The sequence below is a fragment of the Myotis daubentonii genome, chromosome 17, assembly GCF_963259705.1.
Source record: "Myotis daubentonii chromosome 17, mMyoDau2.1, whole genome shotgun sequence".
In the NCBI taxonomy this organism is placed as follows: domain Eukaryota; kingdom Metazoa; phylum Chordata; class Mammalia; order Chiroptera; family Vespertilionidae; genus Myotis; species Myotis daubentonii.
Window position 1 is genome coordinate 25,212,728 of NC_081856.1, and position 15,831 is coordinate 25,228,558.

Here is a 15,831-nt window from a genome sequence, read left to right on the forward strand (position 1 = left end):
CCAATGGACACAGACACTAGGGGGATGAGGGCATGTGCCGGGAGGGTGGGGGAGGTGGGAAGGGGAGGTCAATAGGTGAAAAAGGAGGCATATGTTCTACTATTTGTAATACTTTAAACAATTAAAAAAAAAACTTGAATAGGCACTTGTGCACTTGGGTACTACAGATATATGGAATGCTAGAAAACAAGAACTTTTAAATTTAAGTTTCCTAAGCCAAATATTACACAAAATCACGAATAATATAATTATTTCAAGTTGGAGGGCAAATGAGAAAGTGTTTTTAAAACTACAGTGGTATTAGAGATGGTATAAACAAAAATTCATTGTAATGTGAGTACGTATAAATTTTGGCCTATCAAGTAGATAGAGAATCTTACTAATATTCTTAGCCTCTGATCCAGTATTCTGCTTCTAAAATATATTGGAGCCCTGGCAAGTTTGGCTCTGTAGATAGAGCGTCAGCTTGGGGGCCGAAGGGTCCCAGTTTCAATTCCAGTTAGGGGCACATACCTCGGTTGCAGGCTCCTCCCCAGCACGGGCTCTGGGCAGCAGGCAGCCAATCAATGTGTTTCTCTCACACTGATATTCTCTCTGTCTTTCCCTCTTTTTTTCACTCTTTCTGAAAATAAATGGAAAAATTTTATCCTTGGGTGAGGATTGAAAATAATAATAATAAATATAATATAATAATAGAGGAATATGCAAATTAGCTGGGACTCCATAACATCATGACCGATCTACAAGCAGCAGAGAGCTATAGGATGGCAGGGCAGCAAACGGCCCAGGAGCTACGAGTGGGCAGAGCTACCAGCAGCAGTGGGTGGGGGGCCAGCTGAGGCAAGCGGCAGCGAGCTACTCGCGCATGGATTCGTGCACAGGGCTACTAGTAATAATAATAATAATAATAAATGAAATATATTGGAAAATCAAAGGTGCAACAAAGGCAAAGATGACCCAGAGAGCAGTATTTACCATAGCAGAAAACAACATTAAAATATCTAAATAGTAAATAGGAAAAAGGAAAAATCTGTTGTGATTAAAGGAATTACCCGGTGGTATATTAGGTAGTAACAGTAGCATAATGTGTTTGAAGAATTGCTAGTGACAAGGAACTTACTTCCAAGACAGAATTGAATAAAGAAGAAAAAATGTCTGAAAAGTATTACAGTCATATCTAATATATATTAAATATATGCATATAGATAATAGTTAGACTAGGTACTAAAAGAAAATACACTAACATATTAAAAAGTGGTTATGGATATTTTTGTTTTCTTCTGTGTACTTTTCTATAAGCTAAAAATTATTTAAACACGAAGGTATTTGTGACAGTCAATTTTGTGTATCAGTGTGACTGGGCTAAGGGCTGCCCAGACAGCTGTTAAACGTTATTTCTGGTTGTGTCTATGAGGGTGGTTCTGGAAGAGATTAGTGTTTGAATGGACAGACAGAAAGAAGAGCGCCCTCGCCAGTGTGCGTGGGCGTCACCCAGTCTGCGCAGGGCCGGGGCAGCCCAAACTGGCGGCGGAAGGACAGATTCGCCTCTTTGAGCTGAGACAGTCATCTTCGCTCCCCCTAGGACTTCAGTGCTCCTGGTTCACGGGCCTTGCGACTTGAATGAGGAGTGATGCCACTACCCCTAATTCTCAGCTCTTTGGACTTGGACTGAATTATACCACTGGCTTTCTGGTTCTCCAGCTTGCAGACGGTTCATGGGACTTCTCAGCCTCCATAATCACGTGAGCCAATTCCCATAATAAATCCCGTATATCTATCCTACTGGTTCCGTTTCTTTGGAGAATCAAGACCAATACAGTGTTATCTTTCATAGTGAGACTGCATTAAATATAAATTAAAATGTGAATTTTAGTCAATATGGCTTAAAACACAGATTTTTGGTGTCAAAATTACTTGAGTTTGTGTCCTACTACCAATAATAAGATGGGGAAATTACTTAACCTCTTTAAAACTCTGTAAAAAGATTGATTTATTAAATAAAAAACTTCCCAGAAAGAAAAACCAAGGACTAGAGCTCACTGGTGAATTGTGCCTAATGTATTTTTTAATCTCCATTGTTGAAAGTATTACAAATGCCTCCTTTTTCTCCCCATTAGCCTCCTCCACCCTGCAATTCTTCACAAATTCTTCCAAAATATAAAAGTGAAGGGAAAACTTCCTAACACACCCTATTAGGCCATTGTTATCTTGACACGAAAACCAAAGACATTACAAGAAAATTACACACCAATATCCTTTGTGAATATAGATGTAAAACTCTTCAACAAAATACTAGCAAAGCAAGTCCAACAGCATATAAAAGGGATTTATCCCACAAATGAAATTCACACCATAATCTCAACAGATGCAGAAGTATTTGAAAAAACCAAAAATCCAACACATTTACATGATAAAAACAATAACAAAACAAGGAATAGAAGGTATTTTCCTCAATATTAAAAAAAGAGCATTTATGAAAAACCTAAAGTACCATCACATTTAAAAGTGAAAGTAAACTTTCTCACCTCCGAAAATCAGGAACAAGGTAAGAATGTCCACTCTTGCCAGTTTTATTCAATTTTGTAGTGGAGGTTCTAGCCAGAGCTGTTAAGCTAGAAAAAAGAAATAAAAAACATCAATATTAGAAGGAAAATAAAACTATCTTTATATGTAAATGATATGCTATTTATATAGAATATCCTTAAGTACCCACACATGGACACATGCACACACACACACATATATACATGTATACAAAAATTAGAACTAATAAACAAGTTCAGCAAGGTTATATGACATAAGTTAATACACAAAAATCTGTTATATTATTGTACACTAGCAATGACCATCTGAAAATAAAATAGAAAACTATTTCATTTTCAATAGCATCAAAAAGAATAAAATATTTAAGAATAAATGTAATCCAAGAAGTGTAAAATGTATCCATTGAAAGTAAAAAACATTGGTAAAAGAAATGAAAGAGACCTAAATGAATGAATTAAAAGACATAATATTGTTAAGATGGCAACACTCCCAAAAACTGAGCCTCACATTATATAATTAAATGAATTCAAAATATATCAAAGGTCAAAATGCTACAGCTAGAACTGTGCAAATCTTAGAAGAAAAGATACAAATAAATTTTTATGACCTTGGATTAAGCTACAGTTTCTTAAATATGACACTCAAAGTGCAAGCAACTAAAGAAAAAATAGATTAATCAGACCATCAAAATTGAAAAGTTTTGTGTTTAGTTAAAGGACACTATCAAGAAAATAATCTACAGAATGGGAGAAAACTTTTTAATATATATCTGATAAGGATCTAATATTCATATACATAAAGAACACTTAAAACTCAATAATAAAAGGCAACTATTTTTTAAATGATGAGCATATGCAAATAAAACAATCTTTAAATGCCCAATAAGCACGTGGAAAGATGCTCAACACCATTAGTCATTAGGGAAATGCAAATTAAAAGCACAATGAAATACCACTTCCATCCCCTAGGATGGCAATAATAATTTAAAAAATTTTCAGAAATCAGAAAATAACAAATGTTGGTGAAGATATAGAGATATTGGAAGCCTCACACACTGCTGATGGAATGCAAAATGGTTCCTGCACTGGAAAACAGCTTGGCAGGTCCTAAACATGTTAGCTATAGAGTTTCTAGATTGCCTAGCAATTCTACTCTTGATATATATTCAAGAGAATTAAACACATGTGTTCATTGAAAAAGGCTTATGCATGAACATTCACAGCAGCATTATTCGTAAGAAGCAACCCAAATGTCCAACAACTGATGCATGAATAAACAAAAAGTGATATATCGGTACAAAGGAATAGTATACTGTCACATGCTACATACACCATGGATAAACCCTGAGAATATTATGCTAAATGGAAAAAGGCGGTCACAGAAGGCCACAGATCATATGATTCTATATATGTGAAATACCAGAAGAAGCAAATTCATACAGGCAGTAAGTAAATTATTGATTGCCAAGGACTAGGGTGAGAGGGAATGAGAAATGGCTACTTTTGGGTGTAGGGTTTCCTTTTGGGGTGTTGAAAATGTTCTGGAATTAGATGGTGTTCGTGGTTGGACAACCTTGGGAATATGCTAAAACCCAGTAAATTTTACACATTAAAATTGTGTATTTTATCAGATGTGAATTATATCTCTATTTTTTTAAAGTGTTAAAATCTAAATCTCTCCAGTCCAGAGTCCAGCTGCTAAACAACCACATCAGAGCCAGTCAAGTCCAAATCCCTCAGCACTGCTCTCTCCCTTGCTCTACCCTGGAGGGGCCAGAATTTGCTTTGGGTTAGATGGGGAGGGAGGGGGAGGATCACACTGTGGGAACTGAGAAAAGACACTGAAGTATTGCCCCTTCTCCAAATGCAGGCTGCCCGATTGCAACAGGACCAAACTGCAGATGCCATACTAAGTTAAGATTAAAATCTGACTTTTCCATGGGCTGCACATGTAATTATCTAATCAAAACTATACATTTATGGCTTGAACATGAGATTTTTATTACCTAAAGGACACAGAAAAGTTATGAGATCTGCTGGTAGCCAGAGAGCAAGAGCCACACAGAACATCTGAAAGTACAGTGAGTGTAAAACTAAAGCTCTGTACACATTTCATTGTATGAGCCCTACTTGTTTCAGTGTGCAAGTGACAGCTGGGTAAAGGTGGGTGCTGGCGGCTGTGGGGAGATATGGGAGCCCTCATATGACATGGGAGAACAAAGGGGTGTATTTAATAAAACAAAATCAAACACTCCAGGACCAGCAACTTCATTTCCGAGTTTGTATCACAGAAACTTCTCTATAAGAGGCTTGTACTCCACAACTAAAGGCCCCGTGAGAAGCTTACAGCATTTCATTTCTACATTCAGGAAGGAAAGGGGAGTGTCATTTTTAATATATTACCATGTTAACTGCTGGTGCAAAGTTGAGAACAGGGTTGCAAGACAAACATGGAAACAGATGTCATCTCTCTCCCCGGCGTGTGTGACCAGGAAGGTCTTCAGCGATGGTTCTACTCTATGAGCTTGGATTCAGACGCAGAATCCTTCTCAACACAGTTGTCCTCCAGGCAGCCATTAACAAATGAGCAGCATTGTAGTGCAAGATAAAATTGTGTGGGGTTTTATTTGTTAGGTGCTGTTGTGGTGGTGGTTTTTAATTCTGGCTTATAGTTTAGTTTTTAAAAAACAGAATATACATACTGTAAAAATGCAAAGCATAATAATTATATGTACAATTTGGCAAAACAGACTAGCGTTTCTTCTGAGAGAAAGGCAAGCTTAGCCAAAGCCAGAGCAGGACAGGAAATTATAGAGGGAAGGACAGCACTGCTCCTTGTGGATTTGTAGGAGACAAAGTGGGTAGAGAGCAGGAAGAGCTTTTAGCAAAATGACTGGAGCTGCAATTAAATTGCATTTGAGGATCAGCAAGAATATTGTCTATGAAAAGTGGCAGTGAAGTGAGGTTCTTTGTCTCCTCACCTTAGTAACACACATACCTACTCCCAGAGTGCCCTCCAGGAAGGGTTTGCTGTATGTAGTTCTCGCACCTGGTCTCAAGTACCGAGAGCCCTGTGCCCCAGGTCAGGCCCCGGCAGGAGCAGCCCCTGCCTGGGGTGGAGCCAGGCATGAATGCAGAGATCCAGCCATTTGGGCCCAACACGGGATACCGCTTGGGCCAGACTCCTGGCAGAGCTCTGCTGGGTTGGCTGAGGCTCTCCTGGTCCTGCCTCTACTGTTAGTCGTGCTCCTCTGCCCACTCCTACTTCCTCTCCCTCCCTCCCTTCATAGATGTTGTCTCCAAATTTCTTGTACCCCAAATTCAGTCTCAGCACCCCCATCTGAAAACCTGACCTGCAGCATCCAGGAATCCCCACTGTCCCATGTCACCCTTCCATACCAAATGCAAAGCATACTAAGAAAATGATGAGGGAATCTCTGTTGCACCATTTGAGCCATGAATTAAACAATTTCTTCATTTTGATATGTGCTATACATTTTTGCAACATACAGGGACTATTTGTAACATGACTTTACTATGAGATAAAACAAAAAATAATTTTTAATTACTAGTAGGACATATTGCCTTTTCATGGGGCTATTTTAACTAGAATAATAAGGCTTTAGAGTTAATTTATAAGACCATTTTCCTTAACGCTTCTTAAGGAGAAGGTGGAAGAGAGCTAATGTTGATTGAAGACTTACCATGTAACAGCAGCGTTCTTACATGGTTCATAGGCTACTTTTAAAATACAGGTGGGCTTGAGCTGCTACGCCTGAGAAACAGCAGTGACCTCTGGAATCAGATTTTGTAATGCAGTCAACAGACAGAACCGCAGCCTCTCCCAGTCAGGAGGTTGCCAGGCCTGCAGTCACTGTTTTAAGCTGAGTCCTAGCCAAGGGATACAGCCTGTCGTCGTCATTTTTGGCCACCAGGGGTCAGCCTTTGCACCTACTGTAATAACGTTTAAATGAAAGCTGGGAGGAGGGCAGGGAGGGAAAACAAACCTTTCACTTCGTGTTTAACATAATAAGTTTATTGCAATCTACTTGTCAAATAAAGATCCATGAAGCTGCAACATAAAATACTTAGTTTTCACATAGCCTACAAATTGTGTTACACTTACTCAGATCAAAGCGTGGATTCTGAGGGTGTTAGACCTACAAGGGACCTTATAGGTCTGAAAAGCATCAGCTATCTGCGATTGCCCCTTACTCTGTGCTGAGCACAATACTAACCAAGTCACACGGGGTATCTCAATGATTCACCCCCCCCCCAGGACTTTGAGTCAGGTCTGCCACCCCACATTTCAGATCAGGTAACTGAGAGTAAGTCACTCCCTCGACAAATATTTATTAAGCAGAGAAGACCTGGCAGCAAGTCAGTGGGTGAACCAGGCTTTCTACTTAAGTTTTTCTGATGCCAAACCTTGCTTTTGTCTTCTCTGGGGGGAACAGGGCCCAAGAGGCTAAATGAATTAACCAAAGGAACAGAACTCCCTGGGATAGCACTTCTCCCTCTAACATACTGGTATTGGTTGAGGTGGCCTCTAGCCTTAATGTCAGAAGGCAGGCTAGGTAAAGTGGGTTGCACAGCCATTGTTTTTCCCCAGTGGTGGGAGGGAGAAGGAGTACACACATATGTTGGGAAACATCTAATTTTCATGAAGTTGGTAAGAAAGCCAGAGCTCCTGAAAAAATTACTTTTGTTTAACCTCATGAAACTTTGTGTTTAACTGCAGTTTTCTCTCAGAAATGTGTTATCCCATCATCGTCTCCTTTATTCTTTCTCTTTTATTCTCTTTTCCTTGTCTAACATTTCTGCTGTATATTGGCTTTCTCACTCCTGTCTCCATATCTCTCAAATCTTGTAATTTTCATTAATTATCTCTCTTTACTAAATGCTGTATAATTTCCTCATATCTCCCTTTAAGGCCATCCATTTTACCTGTCTCTAATTTGTTATTTAATCAACCTTTTTGTTTTTTAATTTTAATTTTTTATATTTTTAATTTCTGTTACATCCTGTTTTTCAATTGCTGCCTATTTGATTTTCAAAGTAGTTCATCTTTTTCTTGAGGTGCCAATGCCTTCATTTACATCTTTAACCATTTTCAATATGCTTGTATTATACTCTACTTCAGATGGCCGTTATAATTTTTAACTTCTTGAAGTTCTAATAATTTTCTAATTTATAGTAGATTATGGTCTCATTTGCTATGTATTTTATGAACTGAGATATGAAAATTAGTGAGACGACATTTTTCCGTAAGAATCCACAGTGGTATGGAACCGCCCCCCACCCCCCTACCCCCTGCCCCATATTAGACTGACAGAACAATACCACAAACTGGGGACTAAGACAGAAAATCTAAATAACTTACCCAGCCATACAACTAGTAGGTAATAGAGCGAGTATTCAATTACTGGGATGCCTGGGACAGGATACTCTGTTATTTGGTTCACAAATGGGAGCTTTGATGGGTTTAGTTCCAGACCACCACAATAACGTGAATATTATAATAAAATGAGTCACACAAAGTTTTTGGTTTTCCAGTGCATATAAAAATTACGTTTATACAATACTATAGTTTACTAAGAAAGCAATAACATTATATCTGAAAAAAACAATGTACATTCCTTGATTACACCTAATAATAAAATATTTTATTACTAAAAATCGTTAACCATCACTGAGCCCTGACAAAGATTTCTGATCACTGATTTACCATAACAAATATACTGCTAATAATAACAACAATAATAATAATAAAGTTTGAACTTTACCAAAGTTTAACAATTACCAAAACGTGACACAGACAAAAAGTGAGCAAATGCTCTTGGGAAAATGGTGCTGACAGACTTGCTCGATGCTGGGTTGCCACAAACCTTCAATTTGTAAAGACTACAATATCTGGGAAAGACAGTGAAGCTAAGCACAATAAAATGAGGTGCGTATGCATTTAATTAAAGGAATGCTACAAGAATATAGCTGCCAAACTAAAGTCCTTAGAGCACCCCAGTCTGAGTTGAAAGTTCTCAGGGTTCTAGAAGTGGCATTACAGCTCCCCTGCCTTCCTGGGACGACTCCTGGCTAATGTCAGGACTGACCATACTGCACAAGGATGTGGTAGGATCATGTGTCAGCTTAGAGATACTTCCTGTTGGCATGTTAATTACAGGCATCTTTCTTTCCTGGCAGATTTTCCAGAAGCCAGAGCAGGTGGGTTGTTTTTAAAGAGAACATTCAAAGCAATGGCACTGGTACCTGTGGGGAATTTTGTTGGTCTCTTTATTCCCCCAAATGCCACATAAAAATGTGAATTTCACACAGGAACACTTAAGTGCAATGCAACAGTACAAATCCAATCTCAAAACTGCCTTTGAGCTTCACATGACAGCATCATGCTTATTATCCCCAAGTAGCAGCTCTGGCCTTACGCAACAGGCAGTGTGCACAGGAATATATTAAACTCATCAATCAAGGGACAAGAAGGAAAAATATATACTTTAAGGATGTGTTCATGCCCAACAGGGCTGACACTCTTACTCCATCCTTGTCATTTATAGTTGATCCTGAATGCTTATAAAAAGCATAAGACAGCCCTAACCGGTTTGGCTCAGTGGATAGAGCATCGGCCTTCGGACTCAAGAGTCCTGGGTTCCATTCCAGTCAAGGGCATGTACCTTGGTTGCGGGCACATCCCCAGTGGGGAGTGTGCAGGAGGCAGCTGATCGATGTTTCTCTCTCATCAATGTTTCTAACTCTCTAGCCCTCTCCCTTCCTCTCTGTAAAAAAAATCAATAAAATATATTTTTTAAAAAAGCATAAGACAGGTCCCACTTTTACCCCTTAGGGCAGTGGTTCTCAACCTTGGCTGCACATTAGAATCATCTGGGAATCTTTTTAAAATCCTGATTTCTGGACCTCATCCTCCGGAAATTCTGTTTCTTTGTTATAGGGTGGGGCCACAAGATTAGTAACAAAGAAACAGAATTTCCGGAGGATGAGGCCCAGAAATCAGGATTTAAAAAGATTCCCAGGTGATTCTAATGTGCAGCCAAGATTGAGAACCACTGCCTTAGGGTTTCCAGAAGCGTCATATCATTAAAATAATCTAAATTATAATCCAGTACATCAGTGGAAGAGCTGTACATTTAAAAAAGGCAAATCAAAAAAAATGGCAGCATCATATTGTTACTGTGAACTTTATCAACAGTAACTTTCAAACACTGCCCATTGTCTCCACCTATGCACCCTTCACAGCCTACTGTGGTGTCCATGTACTTTTATCATAAGAGAAAGCACAAGACATTTTGGTTCAAAGAAATTAAAGTCAGAGTAATTTGTGCCTTGTGGTTTCTTTTAGTTGTCTTGTGTTTGTATTTATTTTTTCCCCCGAAGTAAATCTTTGATCGCTTCAGTGGTTTGTTTTTATTCCTTTGGTTCTAGAAATAATATTGACTCATTCAGTCATTTTCTGCTCTTGCTCCATTTCCTCACCCGGATCTCCAATGCCCAAAACATGACTTGACCCCCATCAGAGTGGAACCTGATGGCCTAGTCTCAGGAATGTGGACAATCTTTTTATAGTTTCTAAAATCTGTACTCATAATGACCGTATATTAAATTATTTTATTTAGACATTTGTTATCGGTAAAAAGACAAGGGGGAGAAGAGATCTGTGAGAAATAACATCTTTTGCTTTGATCAGGAACGAGTTTGACTGTGAATGAGTTTCCCAAGGGTTTTTGGAAAACAGGTCTTATCAATTGGAGACGAAAAAATACTGGCAACCTCGGTGGGGTAAAGGGAAACAGGTGAGGTACAACACAAAGTCCTGGATTTGGGGATAAATGTGATGTGTTGAACTAGAAAGAAAGGTGCCATCACGAGGATCAAAGTGAATTGATGGAGAGTGGGAGAGAATGTATCACTAATAGGTGAGGGCAGAGCTTCACTCACCAGTCAAGAGACTTACATTATATCTCATGAGAAATATTAATATGCAAAATAAAGGATATGGGGAGATTTGTCTGGAGAGGTGTGTGCAGTGGCCTGGAGGTCCGGGAGAGGAAGTGTAATTAGAACACTGCTATGTGTTCAGCAGACACTAGATTGAAGCCATGTACTTCATATTTACCTTTATAATCGCAGTACAGGACCTGGACCAAAATGGAAATGGAATAAATATTTGTTGAGCATGAAAACTGAAGTGAAGAGACATGGATTGGCATGATAGCCACGGGAAAAGAATAACACATTACAGTGAATGATAAACAGCTCGCGGGCCAGCACCCTTTTGTGGGCCACTTTGAGTGACACTGATCCAAAGCAAGACATTTCACCTCACTGCGTTTTAGTTTTCTCATTTAAAAAAGGGGGCGGGGGGAGAGGGAGTAATAATTACATTATTCTGGCCTACCTCTTCTGGATTCATACAAATGGAATTAGCTAATGCATGGAAACCACTCGGCACAATGCCTGACAATAATCTATGGCTCTCTTATTTGTTTGATGATGTTCATTCTTACTTACACGTTGCACTGTAAGTTTCAAGTTAGTTGTTGATATGTATTTTTATTCATTCTTAACGAGGTTTTTAAAGCTCAAAAACTGCTTCCGCCTTTATTTTTGATGAATGACTACTCTGCATTCTCTTTCTGGTTAGTGTAAACTTTACTGCATGGCTTTTGTTATATATATTTGATATCTGCTAGGCCACCTATTTATCGAAAGCAAGATCGAGGTTTCTCGTGACTAAATCCCCAGCACTCAGCAAAATGTCTGCCGTGGAGTAACCCTCATAAATGCTCACTGAACCGTTGGTAGCCCCACCACCTCCCCAGCCACACCCTATAGCGCTGGATATGGTCTTCTGCTGAAGAGGCTCCAAATAAGCAGGGATGGTCTAACTATAACCTCGATTTGTGTTGGTTGTTATGCTCCTACAACATTTTGGTATTATTCAGCTGTGGCATTAAAGAGCCATCATTTAGAATGTGAGTCATCCGTGAAAAAATGCCTGTAGTATACTGGATTCAAGTCCCCTTTGTTCCTATTACTAAATAGCAGAGAACATTAACCACCTACACTCAGCTTCCCGCCACCGGAATGAAGCATGGCACAGTAATGAAGAATCCTACAGACCACAGCAAGGCCGAACCAAGGAGCAGCACTATGTGGTTCAGAAGCTCCCTAGTCATAGAGCCCGGGGCATAAGAACGAATTCTGCAAAAAGGAAAGAAAAACTAAAACAAAACGAACCAAAAAAAACCCTCTTTTGATTTCTTCTGTACCCACTCACATGCCAACCTTGTGCCTAAATAATTAAATAAATATAACAACAATAATAGCTTCTTGACTGACCCTGAGAAAGTCTGTTTCGGGGAATATAGGTGATGCGTATATGGAATATAGACTATAAAATATAAATGGAATGATTCATGAAATGGCTAAGGCAAATCATTGAAGTTAATTAAAACCTAAACTGCTTTAGGAAGAGGGAAAACATCTTTTTCTATTCTTTGCTAAATTTGTTAATTTCAGATCAATATATCAATGACGTTTTGGGAAAAAAGGAGAAACTGCATAAACAAGACTGATGCATAAGGACACCCTCCTTCTTTACAGAACATACGACAACCAGATTTTGAGATTTCATCATCATTTCTTCTTCTCACTCACCTAAAGGTTGAAAGAGAGTTGTCCCACTGTATTCCTGCTCACAGTGGCCATGCGCTGCCCCTTGTCATTGAATAGTTGCACTACGAACCTGAAGGGAAATTTACCCCCAGCACAGCCACTCGAGACCCCAGCAACATATTATTACTTTTCTGTATCTTATGATGTTTGACATCTTGTAAATATTTTAAATATGTTGTTATTGATTTTAAAGCGATAGGAAAACATAGAAACATCAATGAGATAGAAACATCTATCAGCTGCCTCCTGCACGCCCCCTACTAGGGATTGAGCCAGAAACCTGGGCATGTGCCCTGACTGGGAATCCCATAGATGACCTCTTGGTGCATGGGATGATGCCCATCTGCTGAGCCACACCAGCAGGGTGATGTCTTGTAAATCTTGGTACCAGGGAGAGACTGTCCTCCTAGGGCCAGCCAATTCTTAGAGATAGCAAAGGGCAAGGCCAACAGCTCATCTTTCATAGGCAAACTAACTCCCAAATATTTCCTTTAACATTCACACACCAAAGCAATAAATTCCCTGCCCTAGGTCATCCCAGGACCAGGTACCAGGCAACCAGAGACCATCCTTATAGCCTAAAGCAGTGGTCGGCAAACTGTGGCTCGCGAGCCACGTGCAGCTCTTTGGCCCCTTGAGTGTGGCTCTTCCTAAGCCTTAGGAATACCCTAATTAAGTTAATAACAATGTACCTTCCTATATAGTTTAAGTTTAAAAAATTTGGCTCTCAAAAGAAATTTCAATCATTGTACTGTTGATATTTGGCTCTGTTGACTAATGAGTTTGCCGACCACTGGCCTAAAGCACCAAAATTATTCAAAAGAGCCAATTGAACTATCTACTCTGCCCTGCCTTGCTTTTCCCACAGAAACCCCAGTCAGGGGCCCGGCCTAGGCTTTCCCCTCACTGTGGCTTCTGCTACTGACCACACCTGGCGCTGCCCCTGCAGCCCCGTGTGATGCGGCATGTTCTCTCCTCTTAGGAAATGTAAGTACAAATACTTCTTTCAATGGCATTGACCTCTCTGGGTCGTCGCTCAGTCACCTCCATACATTAAAATTCTACGGGTACAAACGAGACAAGTGATATGGAAGTAACGCATAGACAAACATGTTCTTCTTCTGGGCTCTTTTGTTTTTGCATTTTGTTGGGAGACAAGCCACACAGACATAATTAGAAAAGGACAACTATATGCACGGATTTCTAAAGAAAAAGTTAGAGCCTGTCAGCTTTGCTTAGCTTTTGACTTTCAGAAAACATTTTATTAGCCATCAACTTTATTCCAAGGGCCCTCACTAACACTTGAATTGGCAAACTAGCTTTCAAAGTGAAAATCTACAGCTTCCCAGTGAAATTACGGTAACAGCCAGCTGTTGGGGATTATGCTCTGCTGAGTGGCTTTTGCACACTTTCTGACTAAAGTGTGGTACAGGTCTTGCTGCTGTCCTCAACCCATGACGTCAGAACAAGGCTTCAATGGAGACCTGAGCTTTAGATCATTCACATCCTTTGAGCTTTTGTGTAAGACATAGCAGGCCCTCTGCTGGTAGCAATCATTGATTGTACTTCACCAAACAGATACTGTCTACGGCAGTGGCTCTTAACCTTCACTGTACCCCAGAATCTTCTAGGGAGCTTTCTCGAAATACTGATGTACATGTTCCCCTGCAAGATGTTTGCTTTCAGTTCACTGAGATTTGAACATTGAGATATTTAAAAACTCCCCGTGGATGATTTTAATGATCACATAGAGTTGAAAATAATCATCTGTATGGTATCATTTTCTGCTCCCATGGCCTGCATGGAAACTATAAAATCTGGTGCTCTATCCCCATTTAGCTAGATGGATTTCACAAGAGCATGTACATCTAATAACAGAGATGTTTCCAAAAGAAAAATGGCCCAAGAAAAAGCAGTGTGGTTTAGCGAACACATTAGGAATGTTGATTCACAATTAGCATCTACCTGTCCAGAGGTCCTGGATAATTCACTGCAATTGTTTATCTGCATAAGACTCACATGTTAGGGTCTATTTTGTGGAGCTTCCAAATGATCAAGCTTCAAAGAAAATGAGATTAAGAAATTTTCTAAAAAGTATAGATGGGATCGTATTAATTAAGGGAGAGTGAACAATTGTTAAGTTTACTGCTCTGTTAGAATAGCTTGCTCAAACTTAGAGAAAACAACCTGGACAAATCCATTAGTGTTTGTGGACAAGAGAAACAGACTTGTGATTGCATCCTCATTTATTTATAATTCTTCAAATCTTGTAGAGATAGACTCCTTGATCCCATACATGGTAGTTAAATGAAGTGTTTTTGAGTGAACCATGGCAAGATATTCACAAAGAAAAATGTCCTTATCAATCTATCCTTTGTTTTAAATAAAATAGACTTGAAATGCTTTGGAATTCCTTTTGTTTTTCTTAATAAGAAAAAAGGTGGACCAGAAAGAATCAAGATGGTGAAGTAAGTGGAAGCTACACTTACCTCCTCCCATGACCACATCAAAATTACAACTAAATTAGAGAACAAGCAACCTGGATGGCCATCTGAAGAACACAAATCCTATAACTAAGGATCTACAGAAGAAGCTGCCATGTCAAGACCAGCAGGAGAGGCATAGATGCAAAACGGGCTGGCCCCACACCCACGTGTGGTGATTGAGAATCTGGAGGAATATCTAAGCTTCAGAGGTCCCCGCTGAGGAGTGAGTGAGTCTCAACTGCATGCTGGGCTCCCCAGCCCAGAGCAGCAGTTCTGGGAACAGCAGCCTATATAACATCTGGCAATCTGACGAGGAGGGGTGGGGGCGGGGGCAGGGGAGGGCGAGTTGCTAGGGGCACACAAGGAAAAGCTGAACTGTGTGGCTTTCGGGTGAGAGCCATCTTCCCCTCTGCCCAGTGGTACCACTGTTCCTGGCAGAGCCCTCCCTCCACACAGCCAAATCTTAACCTGCTCTAACTTGATAAACTCTACCGGCTTCCCCTTCACAACTCCCTGAAACCTTCCCCCACTGCAAAAGTCCACAGGCCCCAGATGGGTTGCAACTGGCCTCCATGAACCCTGAGACTTTTGCTGTGTGGCCTCAGACCCAGCACTGGCACTGCATTTGAATCTGGACTAACCTGGTAAACACCACGCACCCTTACCTGGTGACTGCCTGAGACCCCTACCCTCTTGCAACTGCGAACTGCCTGAGGCCCTTTCAGTGGCTGAGCCTAACAAGCTGCTGGCAGGCTGTGGCAGGTCTCCAGGTGCCTTCGGCCTTTTGCTGACCTGCCTCAGGCCCATTCCCGGTGGCAGCTGGCTCAGTGTGTAGCTTGGCCTCTCCCACGTGCCCCCATGTTCAGCACAGGCAGCTACCAACTGTGGATGGCTCTGAGGCTCCTAATAAGTACCCCAGAGCCAATCACAGGCAGCAGCTGACATTGACTTGCACCAGTCACTCCCAAGAGGCCCCAGAGCCAACATACCAGATGGCTGGCTTCAGAACTCATCAGAGCAATTAGCGCCACAAGCAACACACCCAAAGGGAGGTCTTGGCAGGCGCCAGATCCTGCTGGGGCAAATCTGCTCTGTGA

The 15,831-nt window shown here is 40.5% G+C and overlaps 1 long non-coding RNA gene across 1 annotated transcript; it reads right to left on the bottom strand.

Moving 5' to 3' along the window:
• Nucleotides 1-507: 507 nt before the first annotated feature.
• Nucleotides 508-15,597, bottom strand: LOC132219941 (uncharacterized). Its single transcript, XR_009449642.1, has 3 exons — nucleotides 15,400-15,597; nucleotides 2,526-2,612; nucleotides 508-622 (listed from the first exon to the last, which is right to left on the bottom strand). It is a non-coding gene; the product is annotated as an uncharacterized LOC132219941 (long non-coding RNA).
• Nucleotides 15,598-15,831: the final 234 nt, after the last annotated feature.